The sequence below is a fragment of the Agelaius tricolor genome, unplaced genomic scaffold (genome assembly GCF_023055355.1).
Source record: "Agelaius tricolor isolate 1412-34295 unplaced genomic scaffold, bAgeTri1.0.p SCAF_7, whole genome shotgun sequence".
In the NCBI taxonomy this organism is placed as follows: domain Eukaryota; kingdom Metazoa; phylum Chordata; class Aves; order Passeriformes; family Icteridae; genus Agelaius; species Agelaius tricolor.
The window spans coordinates 3,671,344-3,685,040 of record NW_027269267.1 but is presented as its reverse complement, the minus strand read 5'-3'; the positions used below and the strand labels follow the sequence as shown (position 1 = coordinate 3,685,040).

General features: G+C 47.1%; 1 protein-coding gene across 1 annotated transcript in view; it reads right to left on the bottom strand.

Annotated features, from left to right (window-relative positions):
• B3GALT5 (beta-1,3-galactosyltransferase 5) overlaps nucleotides 1–12,802 on the bottom strand; it is a 40,653-nt gene extending 27,851 nt beyond the window's left edge. Inside the window, exon 1 of the mRNA XM_071430152.1 lies at nucleotides 12,708–12,802. The gene's annotated coding sequence lies outside the window, so the exon portion shown is untranslated. The remainder of the gene's footprint in view (nucleotides 1–12,707) is intronic.
• Between the last annotated feature and the right edge of the window lie 895 nt (nucleotides 12,803–13,697).

The following is a 13,697-nucleotide window of genomic DNA, read 5'->3' as shown; positions in this document are numbered from 1 at the left end:
AGGAAAAAAAAAAGGAAAAGGGAAAAGAAGAGGGAAAGGGAAAGGAAAGGGGAAAAGGGAATGAGGAACAGGAAAAAGGAAAGGGAAAAATGGAAAAAGAGGGAAAAGTGGGAAAGGGAAAATGAAAAAGGAAAAGGGAAAATGGAAAGGGAAAAAGGGAAAGGGGAAGAGATAAAGGGGACAAGGGAAAGAAAAAAAGAGAAAGGAAAAAGGGAAAGGGAGAAAGGGAAAGGGGAAACTGGGGAAAAAAAGAAAGGGAAATTGGAAAAAAGGAAAGGGAAAGGGAATAAGGGAAAGGGGGAGGGGGAAAAAGGAAAAAAAGGAAAGGGAATAATGGAAAGGGTAAAAAGGGAAAAAGGGAATGGGGAAGAGGGAGAGGGGAAAAGGGAAAGGAAAAAAGGGAAAGGAAAAAGGGGGAAGGGAAAAAGGGAAAGGGAAAATGGAAAGGGAAAAAGCAAAAGGGAAAGAGATAAAGGGAAAAATAGAAAGGGAAAGAGATAAAGGGAAAGGGGAAAAGGGAAATTGGAAAAAAAAGAAAGGGAAAATGGAAAAAAGGAAAAGGAAAAGGAAAAGGAAAAAAGGAAAGGGGGAGGGGAAAAAGGAAAGGGAAAAATGGAAAGGGTAAAAAAGGAAAAAGGAAAAGAAAAAAGTGAATGGGAAAAAGGGAAAAAGAGAAAAAGGGAAAAAAGGAAAATATGAAAAAGGGAAAGGGGGAAAGGGAAAGGGAGAAAGAGAAAGGGAAAGGGAAAATGGAAAAAAGGAAAAGGAAAAGGAAAAAGGGAAAGGGGGATGGGAAAAAGGAAAGGGAAAAATGGAAAGGGTAAAAAAGGAAAAAGAAAAAGAAAAAAGTGAATGGGGAAACAGGAAAAAGGGAAAAAAGGAAAATATGAAAATATGAAAAAGGGAAAGGGAAAGGGAAAGGGAAAGGGGGAAAGGGAAAGGGAAAGGGAGAAAGGGAAAGGGTCAGAAATGAGGCAGCCATGAAAAGCCCAGGGGAAGGCCGGGGTGACCCTGGAGCTGTGCAGGTCCGAGGATGGAGCCCAGGCTCTGGGATCTGCTGCAGGATCTGCATCCATGCCTGGGGCCTCTCTGGGAGCAGGGAACCTGCAGCCTCCCCTGGGGAAGGGCAGAGCTCTGTCCCCTTAACCCCGAGGGAAGGACAACACCCAGGCAAGGATGTGAGCCCCAGGAAAGAAGGACTTAAACCCAGCTTTGACAAAACTCCCACTGCTTCCCTCCCGGCCTTATCTGCCTCCAGAGTTTTCCCAGCCCTGACTGATCTGAGCACCTTTCTCTGGTGCAGGGCATGAGATGGAGCTGGATTGAAGTGCCAGAAAAGGTTCACTCAGTTATGGCTCTGACAAACGGATCCCTCTGAGCTGCTGAGTTTAATGTGCTTTTATATATTTTTTTTTTTTTTTAAATTTATTATCAGCCTCTTCCTGTTCTGGGCCAGCAAGAGAGCAAAAGCCAAGGGGAAGGTGTCCAAGTGGAATATTTTTTGATCTGGTTGAAAACAAGGGCTTGTCAGGAAGGAAATTTCAGGTCATTTGAGTTGAAACTAAGTATACCAAAGCTTCCAAATTTAAAAAATAAAGCCCACCCTGCCTTGCACATGTCCTGCAGAGCCCTGTGTCGAGCAGAAGGCTCCAAATCCAGCTGATCATGAGTTCATCTGCTGCTGGGCACAGCATTGGTATAAAATGGGATGCGAAGGAAATGTGATACAATATTGCCTTCAAAGAAGTTGGAAATTCAAAAAAGTTCTCCTAAAAGCTCAACAGAAAGGGAATATTTTTGATATTGTGACTTTTTGAAAGGTTTCTACTTTGTTTCAAGATGAATTCCAAGGAGTGAAACATGTTTTCACAAGAGAAAAAAATGCCATTTGGTGAACATTTATTTCTTATTTATATTCTTATTTATATGCTTATTTATATCCTTATTTATATTTATACTATTTATGTTTATATTCTTGCTTTATTTCTTATATCTGGAACTGATCTATAACATATTGCCATGTCAGCATCAGAAATAAAATTATTATAACTCTTTTCCCCTATTTTTTTTAGGGGAAACCATGTTTGTCAGTACAGTTCTCTACCCACTTGCTCTATCACACAATTTTGTGTTCCCTCAAAGCATTTTTGCAGTGGTTTTGTAAATTGAGTAATAGCCCTGACTCCACTCCAGTACTTATCAATGCTTTTCAAATACTTATACATTTAAAAAAAAACCCTTTTTTTTCTGTGTTGGGTTTTGGATTGAGCTTTTTTTCAGGTGGGTATTGGTCAACCACATGTCCATCTTCTCCATGATTTCCTGGCTGTTTAACTCACACCTCACATCTACTCTGTGGTCAGCTTCTGACTTTTTTCCTGTGTTTCTGAGGGTTTGTCAGGTACCTGGGGCAGGGATCCTGGGGGAGGATCCAGGCAGGAGCAAGGGATGCTGTTACAGACACATTTTCTGAAAAAATCCTTTCCTTAGGATTTTTTCTCCTGAGAAGCTGAGAGGCCTCAGGAAACAAAATGTAACCAATGGTTATCTGCTGCTGTGGAATGCAACAGGTGCATCTGGGATTGGTCTCATGGGGTTGTTTCTAATTAATGGCCAATCACAGTCAGCTGGCTCAGACTCTGTCCAAGACACAAACTTTTGTTATTCTTCCTTTTCTATTCTTAGCCAGCCTTCTGATGAAATCCTTTCTTCTATTCTTTTAGTATAGTTTTAATATAATATATATCATAAAATAATAAATCAGCCTTCTGAACCATGGATTCAGATCCTCATCTCTTCCCTCATCCTCGGACCCCTGTGAACACCACCACAGGATGTGACCCTGAGAGGGGAGAGCTCCTGCAGGGGCTGCAGTGCTGAACCCCCATGGCCAAGGTGCCATTGCTGTGTGCTCCAGCTACTGCTAAAACACAGAGCCATGGAATCACGGAGCCTGGGAAAGACCAGGGAAAGACCTCCAGGATCATCCACTCCAAACGTTGATCTCCATCTTGTCCCCAGCCCAGAGCACTCAGTGCCACCTGCAGGGGACACCTGCAGGGCTGGGCACTGCAAAGCTCCCTGGGCAGCCCCTGCCAAGGCCTGAGCTCCCTTGCCATGGGCAAATTGCTGCTGCTGTCCAAGCTGAGCCTGCCCTGGCCCAGCCTGAGGCCGTTCCCTCTGCTCCTGTCCCTGTGCCCTGGGAGCAGAGCCCGACCCCCCCGGCTGTGCCCTCCTGGCAGGGACTTGTGCAGAGCCACAAGGGCCCCTGAGCCTCCTTTGCTCCAGCCCCAGCCCCTGCCCAGCTCCCTCAGCCCCTCCTGGGGCTCCAGCCCCTGCCCAGCTCCGTTCCCTGCCCTGGACACGCTCCAGCCCCTCCAGGGCTCTCCTGCAGGAGCAGAACTGGGCCCAGCCCTGGAGGGGCTCTCAGAGCCAGCACAGAGGGACAATCCCTGCCCTGCTCCTGCTGCACACACAATTCCTCATCCAGCCCAGCTGCCAGGGGCCTCTTGCCCCCCTGGGCACCCCTGGGCTCGTGTCCAGCCCCTGTCACCAGCACTCCCAGGGCCTTTCCCAGCCCCTCTGCCCAGCCTGGAGCTCCCTGGGGTTGTTGTGACCAACATTCCCTCTGTGAAGGGTGTCTGGTTCTGGAGAGGATCTCCCTCATTTCTGCACCCTGGGCTGGTGCTTGCATCCCTCACCTTGCACGGGGGGACACCCTGAGTATATTTAGGAGTCACTAAATGAAATAAATGTCTGGTGGAGCAGACCCTGCTCAAACACCAAGCTGAAGAGCTCCAATCTTTGCTCCCTGCCCCCTTACAGAGTTCAGGTCATCTTGCAGCCAGGGTGGCCACAGCTTTTGTGTTTTACTTCTTCCCTCTTCCACTCTGCCCCATGAAACATGAGCTCCAAGGGGTCCACCACAAGGGCAGTGTCCAGCTGAGTGTTTATAGATTTATTTCTGGGGGCTTCCTTTCCAGGTTACTTCACATGAATGGCATTTCTTAAACATGAAAAATGATTGTCAAGTGAAAGAATGGGAGGAAATGGCCTCAAGTTGTGCCCAGGAAAGTTCAGAGTAGACATAAGAAAAATACTTTTTCCTTGGAAGAATGGTCAGGCATTGGAATGAGTTGCCCAGGGAGGTGGTGGAGCTGCCAGATCTGGAATTGTTCAAGAAGGGTCTCAATGTGGCACTTGGGGACATGGTTCAAAGATTTGGGTGGCTCTGAGTTGATAGTGGCACTGAATAATTTTGGAGGTCTCTTCCAACCTTTTTGATCCTGTGACTCCATGAAAAGAATATTTTTAAAAAATAAACCTGCAGATAGTACAACTTGCTCTGCTTATAATCATTTTATCTGGTCTCTAGTTTATATTCCCCCTCTCAACCCTTCTTTTTTTCAGGAGGACACAACCATGACCCACCCAGATCAGGGTGTGCTGTGCTCACCCAGACAAGGGGGTGTCAGAACCCCCTCCAGCTCCTCTTTAGTGTGAGTCAGGCCAGGAAAACTGGCTGCCCACAAGTTCAGAGCTCATAAATCTTTCATACAGGGCAGTAAAACATAGAGGAGCAGTAAATATACCTGTTTCCTTTAGCCCACTAAATCAGCTCCCTGCTTTTAGGGAGTCAGAGTTGGGCCTCTGATATTAAACCATCAACTCTTGAAGCAATTGGACATTCTGGAGTCTTTTTTGGGTTTTTATGGCTGAGCTTTGGCAGCAGGGGCTACAGGAATTAGAAGTTCCATTTTTGGCATCTTCTCAACACGAAGGGTGTCTCCCAGCCCCTGAACACAAAGAAAGAGGGGAAACACTTCATTAAAAAAAAAAAAAAATCAGGCAAAATATAAGAGGGTCACTGACATTTGCTTTTGTAGAACCTTTCTGTTTTAATCAAACTTCTTTAGAGGAAAAGCCTTGTACAAAAAGCTCATCCAACTCACAGGAAAAAAAGACTCCTGCTGGAGTCACAGTTTTTGATCAAAAAGCAGCTGTTGGGGTTTTCTTTCTGCAAGAAAGAAAGAAAACTGAGAATGTCACTGAGAAATGCTTCCAGGGATAGGGCATCCAAAATTTCTCTAGGAAACCTGTTTTAGTGCCTTCTACCCCAACAGGTAAATATTTCTTCCTGATATCCAACCTAACCCTGCCCTCTGGCACTGGCAGCCATTCCCTGGGTGCTGTCCCTGCATCCCCTGGAAATTGTCTCTCTGCAGCTTTCCTGGGGCTCCTGCAGGCCCTGCAAGGCCACCCTGAGCTCAGCCCAAAGCTTCTCCTGTGCAGGTGAACAATCCCAGCTGTGCCAGCCTTTCCTCCCAGCAGAGCTGCTCCATCCCTCTGCTCATCCTGGAGCCTCCTCTGGGCTCTCTGCAGCAGCTCCAGCTCCTCCCTGGGCTGGGCCCAGGCCTGGGGCAGCTCTGCAGGTGGGGAATCACCTGAGGGGACACAGGGACACAATCCCACAGGGACACAATCCCACAGGTGGTGGCCCCAAGCAAGGCAGAACTTCCCAAGTTTCTGCCGCGGGTTCAGCGTCTAATTTGGAATCCCAAAATACATCCAGCCAGGGCAGCACCCTGCAGGAGGCTCTGACCTTCATGTGTGCCATGTCCCCAAGCCCTACTGCCAGCCTGGGCACTGTGGGCTGGGCTCTGTCCCTGTCCCAAGGAAGTTCTGGCACCTCCCAGGGATTATCCCTGGCAGGGATCGAGTGTCAGCCAGGCTCTCTGATCTTCCACTTGTAGCAGACACGATTTCAACACACCCCCCTTCACACAGCAGGGACCCAAATATCTGTGCTTTTAGCTCTTCCTCTTAGAGCTAAAACCTCTTAGAGCTCTTCCTCTCTCCAAGAGGGCAATGCTGAGGTTTGGAATAGGAACGGTCAAGCAAAGATCACCATGGGTTAAAAATAAGAACAGGAGTGCAGGATCATTTGCTAAGGACATTCAGCACGGGCTGAATTCACTTTTTCCAGGTGCCTCTGGCACATTACAGGTCCTGCACACCCAGTATTTGCTGTTTCTCCTTGCTTTACCTCCCATGCTCCTCCTGACACATCTGCCACAGAGATGTTATTGCCCCTTCCTTTGGAATGAGTTCCTTCCCCAGCTTTATGCTTTCTCTGTTCCTGAGTATGAAACAACTTTCATTATCCACCATTTTTTGGGAATTTCCAATTTGGAAATGTTGCTGCTCTACACCAATCAAGGTCCTGTTGCCTCCTCTCATAAGCTGGACAGTGCCAGACCTGGATTACTGGAATTTCTTCTCCCCAGTTAATTTTTAATAATCACAGAAATTACTGGAATTTCTTCTCCCTGATCTCTTCAGTGTGGGTTGAACCTTTTTGGTCAGGATTAAAGCACTGCACAGGACCTGCCCCAAAGGAGGTGCCAGGGCAGTGCTTTGCAATGTGACCAGATATCCCCTTAACTTCTGAAAATAACTCCTTGGGACAGCTACTCATCACATTCCTCTTTGCCACGGCTGCATCACATTACAGCTCCCCACAGCCTGGAGACAAACCTGTGCACACAGAATTCTGCCTCCTGGGCCAATCCTGGGAGGACAGGATCCCAGTTTTTAGCAGAAATTCTTATTATCCCCCAAAGCAAGTGATGCTGGGACTCCATTCCTCCAAATTTTATCTGCTATCTGTACTTGGGGATCTTTCTCTTCTTTTTGGGATGCTGTCCTGGTTTCCTCCACACTGGCAATGCTCCTCAGCTCCCTGCCAGTTCTCATTTCTTTGGCACAGGCAGCCTGAGCTGGGGCTGGTGTTTAACAGTCCCAGGACCCATCCTTGGATGTTTTCCCTCCTTCCTCCTTCCCCACAGCCTCCCCAGTGCTGGGGATCAGGTGGAGGTGTCCTCCCCACAGCACAGCTGAGACTCCCTGTGGATGGATTTAGAATGATCAGACAGGTTCATATAACACAACCTTTCAAATTGTTCACAACTGTGTCTATGTGCTAGTAAAAGAAAATTAATTGTTGTTTTATTCTGAAGGGTCTATCACTGTTAACATTTGTTAATATATCACTGATTGAAGTGGGTGTGGCATTAGTTTGTTGTCTTGGTTTGGAAAGCCAGGTGTCTGCTAAGGAAGGCAGGAGCCTCCCCTGAAATGGAGAATGTGAACCCTCCTCACCCCTCTGAATTGCTATAAATTTTAAATTAAGGGGCTCTCGGGCAAAAATATGGGAGCAGGAATAACAGTTCTTTAATAGGGAAGAAAATAAAAGTATAAAATAAACAATGGAGTAAACCAAAACAACACTGCCAGAGTCAGAACCCAGCCTGACACCCTGTGGGTCAGGGTGCTGGCAGCAGAACCATTGGAATTGTGGCTCAGCCCTCCTGCAGTGCCAGGGGTGGCTCTGCTGGAGCAGGGATCCTGGAGAAAGGTGCAGTCTCTGCCTCTGAAGATCCAGTGGGAGAAGAGGCAGCTGCTGTTCCTCTGGGAATGCAGTGGAGAAGCTGTGCTGGTGTTCAGAATCTCCAGATTATATCCAGGCAGGAATGCTTGGCTCCTCCCTCTGGGCTCACATCTCCCAATGGGATGCTGCAGTTCTTATCAGCCATGCAGGGACATTCCATGGCTGTTATCAGCAGATGTCCCCTCCCGAGGGAGGAGTGATTGTGGAAGAGATAAGGCAAACTGCCCACTTGGCAAAAGACAGCTGCCATGCAGATGGTAATGGAATCCATCTTGCCTTGAGTCTGGAACATTTGTTTACTCAGCTAACACCTAACTTGGTCTCTTTCAATGCCATTGCTGAAGCCAGCTGGGGTAAAAACAAACCTGCTGAAACTTTTTTCGCAGCATTCTAAGGCATGAAATCACTTTTACAGTTTTCATCATGATGATGAGCAGATCTTGTTTTCCTATGTTTCTTCTTAAAAAAATACTCTGTTTTTTCTTAGAAATGCACACTATAATAAGGCCGACTGCTTTGGCAGCAGGTGTTATTACAGGGAGTATTTCAGTGTTACATGGGCTGCTTTCAAGGCTTGATGGAATGTTCTGCTAACCAGACAAGCATTAACACACAAACCATTGTTCTATTTGTCCTTACTTTTCTACTTCTTACATAATTTTTTGCTGACCAATCTCATGGCTGCTGCTTAGCTCTGATCACAGTTCTGCTGTCTCTGAGGCCTGCCTTTTGCAGCTTTCCCAAAACCCTCTGATTTTATAGATTCCCACAACTCCCCACACAAATTCTGGCCCTCCAAGAGCTGCTTCCTCCACCTCCTGTATTTGTCTCTGGATTTGCCACACTGAAAACTCCCCCAAACCAGCCTGAGGCTGGCCAGAAGCCGAATATAATTTTCTTACAGTGATTTATCTGATTAAGGCCACACAGACACCAGTATCCAACCCACTTCAACTGGGTGCAGCAGGACCCAGCATTAAAACCCAGCAAGACTCAAATGCTGATGGAAAAGTACTGGAGCCCACAGAAAGCCAATATTCCTGCTCCACTGCTGGCTGCTGGGAATCCTGTGCAGTGCCATGCCAAAACTGTCACCTCCCTGGCCAGGGGGGGACTGGAAGAGAATGTGCCTGTTTGTTTTATTTATTTATTTGGAGCCCATTGTGGAGGTGCTTCACTTTTGTCAGAATAAAATAATAAACAAACAGAAAAATCCTCCCATGGTGAGGGGTAAGGGAAACACAGGGTGGGCATTAGGGAAAAAGGCAGCTCCTGTGCTTGGCGCTGCCTGGAGAGCTCCAGAACTGCACATTTTATCAGGGTAATGTGATTTTGAAGGCTCAGGCTGGCAACAGGCAGGCTCAGCACTGCCCAGCACACGGCTCCAGCTCACCTGCAGTCCCTGCTGGGCCCCACCAGAGCAGGGGACTGCAAACTGGAGCTGACAGGACAGTGGCATCCAGCCAGGACCCCATCCTGGAGCTCAGCAGAGCAGAAATCACCATGCTTTAAGCCCAGCCCCACAGCTCAGGGCTCAGGATCCCACAGCCACCCTCACCCTCTCTTTGCGCACTCTGATGTGTCCTGGGATCTGTCTTGGAATCACAGAGTCATTTAGGTTGGAAAAGGCCTTTGAGATCATCAAGACCAACCATTCCCCAGCACACCAAGGCCACCACTGCCCCACCTCCCCAAGTGCCACATCTGCAGAGCTTTTAAATCCCTGCAGAGATGGAGACTCCAGCACTGTCCTGGGCAGCTCATCCCAATGCTCAACAACCCTTTCCTTGCACAACTTTTTCCTCATAGCCCATCTCAATTTCCCTTAGTGAAACTTGAGGCCACTCCCTTCCCTTCCCTTCCCTTCCCTTCCCTTCCCTTCCCTTCCCTTCCCTTCCCTTCCCTTCCCTTCCCTTCCCTTCCCTTCCCTTCCCTTCCCTCTTTCTTTTCCTTTTCCCTTTCCTTTTTTTCCTGCCCTTGTCCTTGCCCCTTTCCCATTTCCCCTTTCCTGGAACTTTCCTTTCCTGAACTTTCCTTTCCTTCCCTTGTTACCCAGGAGCAGAGCCTGACCCCCACCTGGCCCCACCCTCCTGTTAGGGATTTATGGAGAGGGAGAAGATCCCTTCTTTGGGATTTGGTTTCTCTTTGATCCCCTGAGCTCCACTCTGGTGCTACACAGTTAAGGAGGAAAAAAAACCAAACCAAAACAAAAAAAAAAACCCAAACCAAGACAAAACAAAAACAAAAACAAAAAGAACAACCAAAAAAACCCACCAAAAAAAACCCCACCAAACAACCAACTTAAAAAAATCCCACATTCTCCTAGGTTCTTGCATTGTTTTGTGCAATGGTTCTTTTTCTGGGGCTAGGTTCTCCTGAGGGATTGCACTGATGGGGAAGGAGAGGTGCTAACAGGTTTTTTCCACACCTCTCAGCAAACCCCAGCTAGCTGGCAGGAAGGCACTCTGTGTGACATCTTCCTCTGCACACGTAAGAAAGTGGCCTCTGCAGCCTCAGAAATCTGCTCCAAACTTTTCCAGTGAAGTAGGAAACACAGATGAGTTCTGTTCTGCTTCAAAATGTCACAAAATCATAGAAGCATCAAAGGTGGAGGAGACATTTATGGCCATCCAGAGAGCAAAAAGGAGTGGAAGGTGAGGGTGAGCATATTCTCAGCCATTTCTCCTGCAGGCTGCTTAACAGGAGAGTTTGGTGAGAAAGCAGTGAAAATACCATGAGAAGGAGGAGGTTTGATAGCTGTCAGATATCAATATGATGGGGTGGAAAAAGTGATCATTTTTCAAGGGGAATGGACAACCCAGAAGCAAATCATCTTACCAAAGGAAGAAGGTGCAGTTATGCTTTCATCTTTTCACCAGTGCATTGATACTTTGATTTTATTCCCACAAATTCTCTGCAGTATTTTCTCACTTTTCTCATAAAGGTGAAAGGAAGTTAACTGGGTAATTTTCTCAGGTTTAGCTGAATGTGAATTCAATTTCCATCTGTCAGAGCTGGGGCAGTTCTCTGCTGTCCATGGGGCAGTTTTTTCTTTCTCTCTCCCACAGCCAATCCTCCCTGCAGGAGATCTCTGCTGTCCATGGCCACTGAGTGTCCCTGCAGGGCTGATCCAATCCCATCATCCCATGGGGAGATGCTGCATTGCCCAGGGGAGGAGCCAAGCATTCCTACCTGGATCCAATCTGAGGTGCTGGGACAGCCCAGCAGCCTTTGCCCAGGGCATTGCCAGAGGAGCAGCTTCTGCTGCCCTGCATGGCCAGAGGGAGCCCAGGCCCATCTGCAGCAGCCCTGGAGCTGCAGAGGAAAACTCCCCCCTTGTGCAGGATCCCTGCTCCAGCAGAGCCACAGCTGGCACTGCAGGAGGGCTGAGCCCCCATGGGATGGGGCTGTGCCACCCCCTGACACACAGGGGACAGGGACTGCTCTGACTCTGGCAGGGTTTTGGATTTTTTTGTTTGTACTACTGCATTTTTTTTTCCTAATAAAGAACTGTTATTCCTACTCCCATATCTTTACCTGAGAGCCCCTTAATTTCAAAATTATGATAATTCAGAGAGAGGGGATTTACATTTTCCATTTCAAGGGAGACTCCTGTCTTAGCAGACACCTGCCTTTTCAAACCCAGACAGTAGTCTGTGGTCAAAAAAGAGCTTGGACAAGCTGGTATCAAAACTGAGCTTCTCTTAAATCCAGTGACAGAGCTATTCCTCACAAATCAAACATCCTGACAGAGAAAGGTACAGTGCCTCAAAGAAACTGTGGCCTCTAAGGCAGTCCCAGGTGTTCTCAGAGATTCATCCTTCATCTCTCCACAGTTCCTTCCTACTTTTATCCCTGGAGATATTTAAAAGTGAAGATGTGACCCTTAAGGAAGCTTTTTTAGTGATGGGGTTGGCAGTGTTAACTTTATGGTTGGATTCAGGGATCTCAAGGGTCTTTTCACACCTAAATGATCCCAAATTCTCAGTGACAGAAAGGCATCACCATGGTTCTCCACACCTAATTTCACCTCCTGTGCCCTTGATTTGTGTCAGCCAACTCTGCACCTTGAGTAAGCAATGAGTTCCTTTCCCCTGAGCTAAATGGAGACAGAAATTCATTAATTCATTTGTTGCTCCCTCCCTGTGCTTCTTGCTTGGCAATGATGGGAACAACAAGCATCCTCCAGGATATTTGACATCAAACCTAAAACTCACAATCTGCTTCCTGAAGGAATGACTGTCTGGAGTTCTCAGCTTCCCAGATGATATGCCAAGCATATTTCCAGCCTCCCAAAGCTGCCAAAGGATGCAGACAGACAGACTTATCTCCTGACATTAAAGAGAAGACTGTAAGCAAGTTTTATTACTTGGAAGGTGGATGAACAGATGTGGTGGCTGGAAAAGTGGCCAGAAACCCTGCCTGGGGGGTGGCGCTGCCCTGGCAAAGCTCCTGAAGAGTTTCATTTCTCTCCAATGAATTTCACAAAGAGAAAATTTTCTTCTTTCTTAGGAGAAAATCTCTCACACAGTTTGTGGGCTCAGAAGTGCTCTCACCCATGGCCCAAGTTCCCTTCTGGGCCTGCCATTCCAAACCCTTTATTAGCAACACAGTGCAGCACCTCATATTTATTTTCCCACAAAACAAACAATTGACTAACCCTATCCACTCTGTTGCTTGCCATGGTACTCAAAATCATGTCTTTGACACTTCAGCAGCCTGTGAAACTTGACAATCAATCATCCCAAAGTGCCAACAGCCACATCCTATGACATATATGGATCTGTAGGAAGCATAGCTTGAAGCCTTTCTAATTTTAGCTTGTTTCAGGATACGAGAAGTTTCAAGCATCAATCATCCAAGGAAAATGCTTTACATACCAAAGTGTCACCAAAAAAAAAAACAAAAAAAAAAGTACAGCCTGCTGGTTTGTGTGTAACTGGGGTGCACTGGAAGGATTTTGCATCCATGGATTCCTGGAGCCTGTGAAATGTTGTGTACTCTGTGCTAAGCAGCTGCAGTTGCCTTTTCCCAGTAAAACAGGAATATATAAATGCAGGCAGTATTCCTCCAAGTGCATTTAAGCCAATAGCTCACAAATTCGTGCTACTGATTTTCATTCAGCCGCAGTTCAGAAAAGATTGAATTCTTTGCACTAAATCAGTGCAGAAAGTATTAAGCTTATGTAAGCAGAATTAACATTATGGCTAAAACCACCGAGCAGCAGCAGGCCCCAGTTTATCCTTGGCATACTCACAGCCCCCTTTTCTCCTGGCAGGAAGGATGGCCAGCATGTGCTGATCCCAAGGAATGCCAAGGAACATCCCAAATTTCTGTGCTGGCCGCAGGATCTTTGCTGTCCCGTTTGCTGTCTCACCCCAGTCACCAGCTGAAGACCAGGGCAGTGTGTCCCTCCCACGTGGGAGGCTCAGCATTCCTCACATTCCCTCCCAGCCTTCCCAGATTAGACCCTGTCCAGAAGATCACTGCTGTATTTCTGCCTTAACAGGAGTGGGCAAAGTGTGGTGGGTTTTGTCTCAAGCCCAAAGGCTGCAGCCCTGCCTGATATCCTGAGTACTCTCAGGGGTTTTGTTCTGGGGGGAAAGTGGAACTTGTGGTTCAGCAGCCACAGGGAGTTCAGGCAGCCTGGGAATGCATCAAGGCACAGCACACATGGGATTTACCACATTTCCAGAGTGGTTAACAGTTCTGTGTTTATATTGTCCACCATGGTCCCCAAAGTCCTTCTGCTCAAAACCTCTGCAGCAATGAATGGAGTCCTGGTTTGGCTGCTGGTGAGATGGGGAAAATTTCCCCCAGGAAGAGAAATAACCTGCAGGAATGTAAGAAATGCTAAAATCAGTGGCTCACCTAAGCTGGTACTCAGACTTTGAAAGTGGAAATGGGACAAAACTATTTAGGAATAGCAATATTTAAATCCTTTTGCCCCCAGTCACCAGGATCTGTGATTCCTTGGATTTGGGATGTTGTGGACACATCCCAGGCTCTAGTATCCATTTATGACCCTGCTGTTCCTGACATTGTCCAATCCCTTCACGTTGACATTGTGAGTTTCCACTACATCCTGTGACCACAAATTCCAACATTTCCTGACTCGCTCCATAAAAAGATTCTCTCTCTTTTCTCTTTCAAGCCAATCTATTAATTTCATTGTGTCCGCTAATTTTCATTATGGTTTTGCAGGATTTTCTGACTCACTCTTCTGCATTCATCTTTATGATTTTTT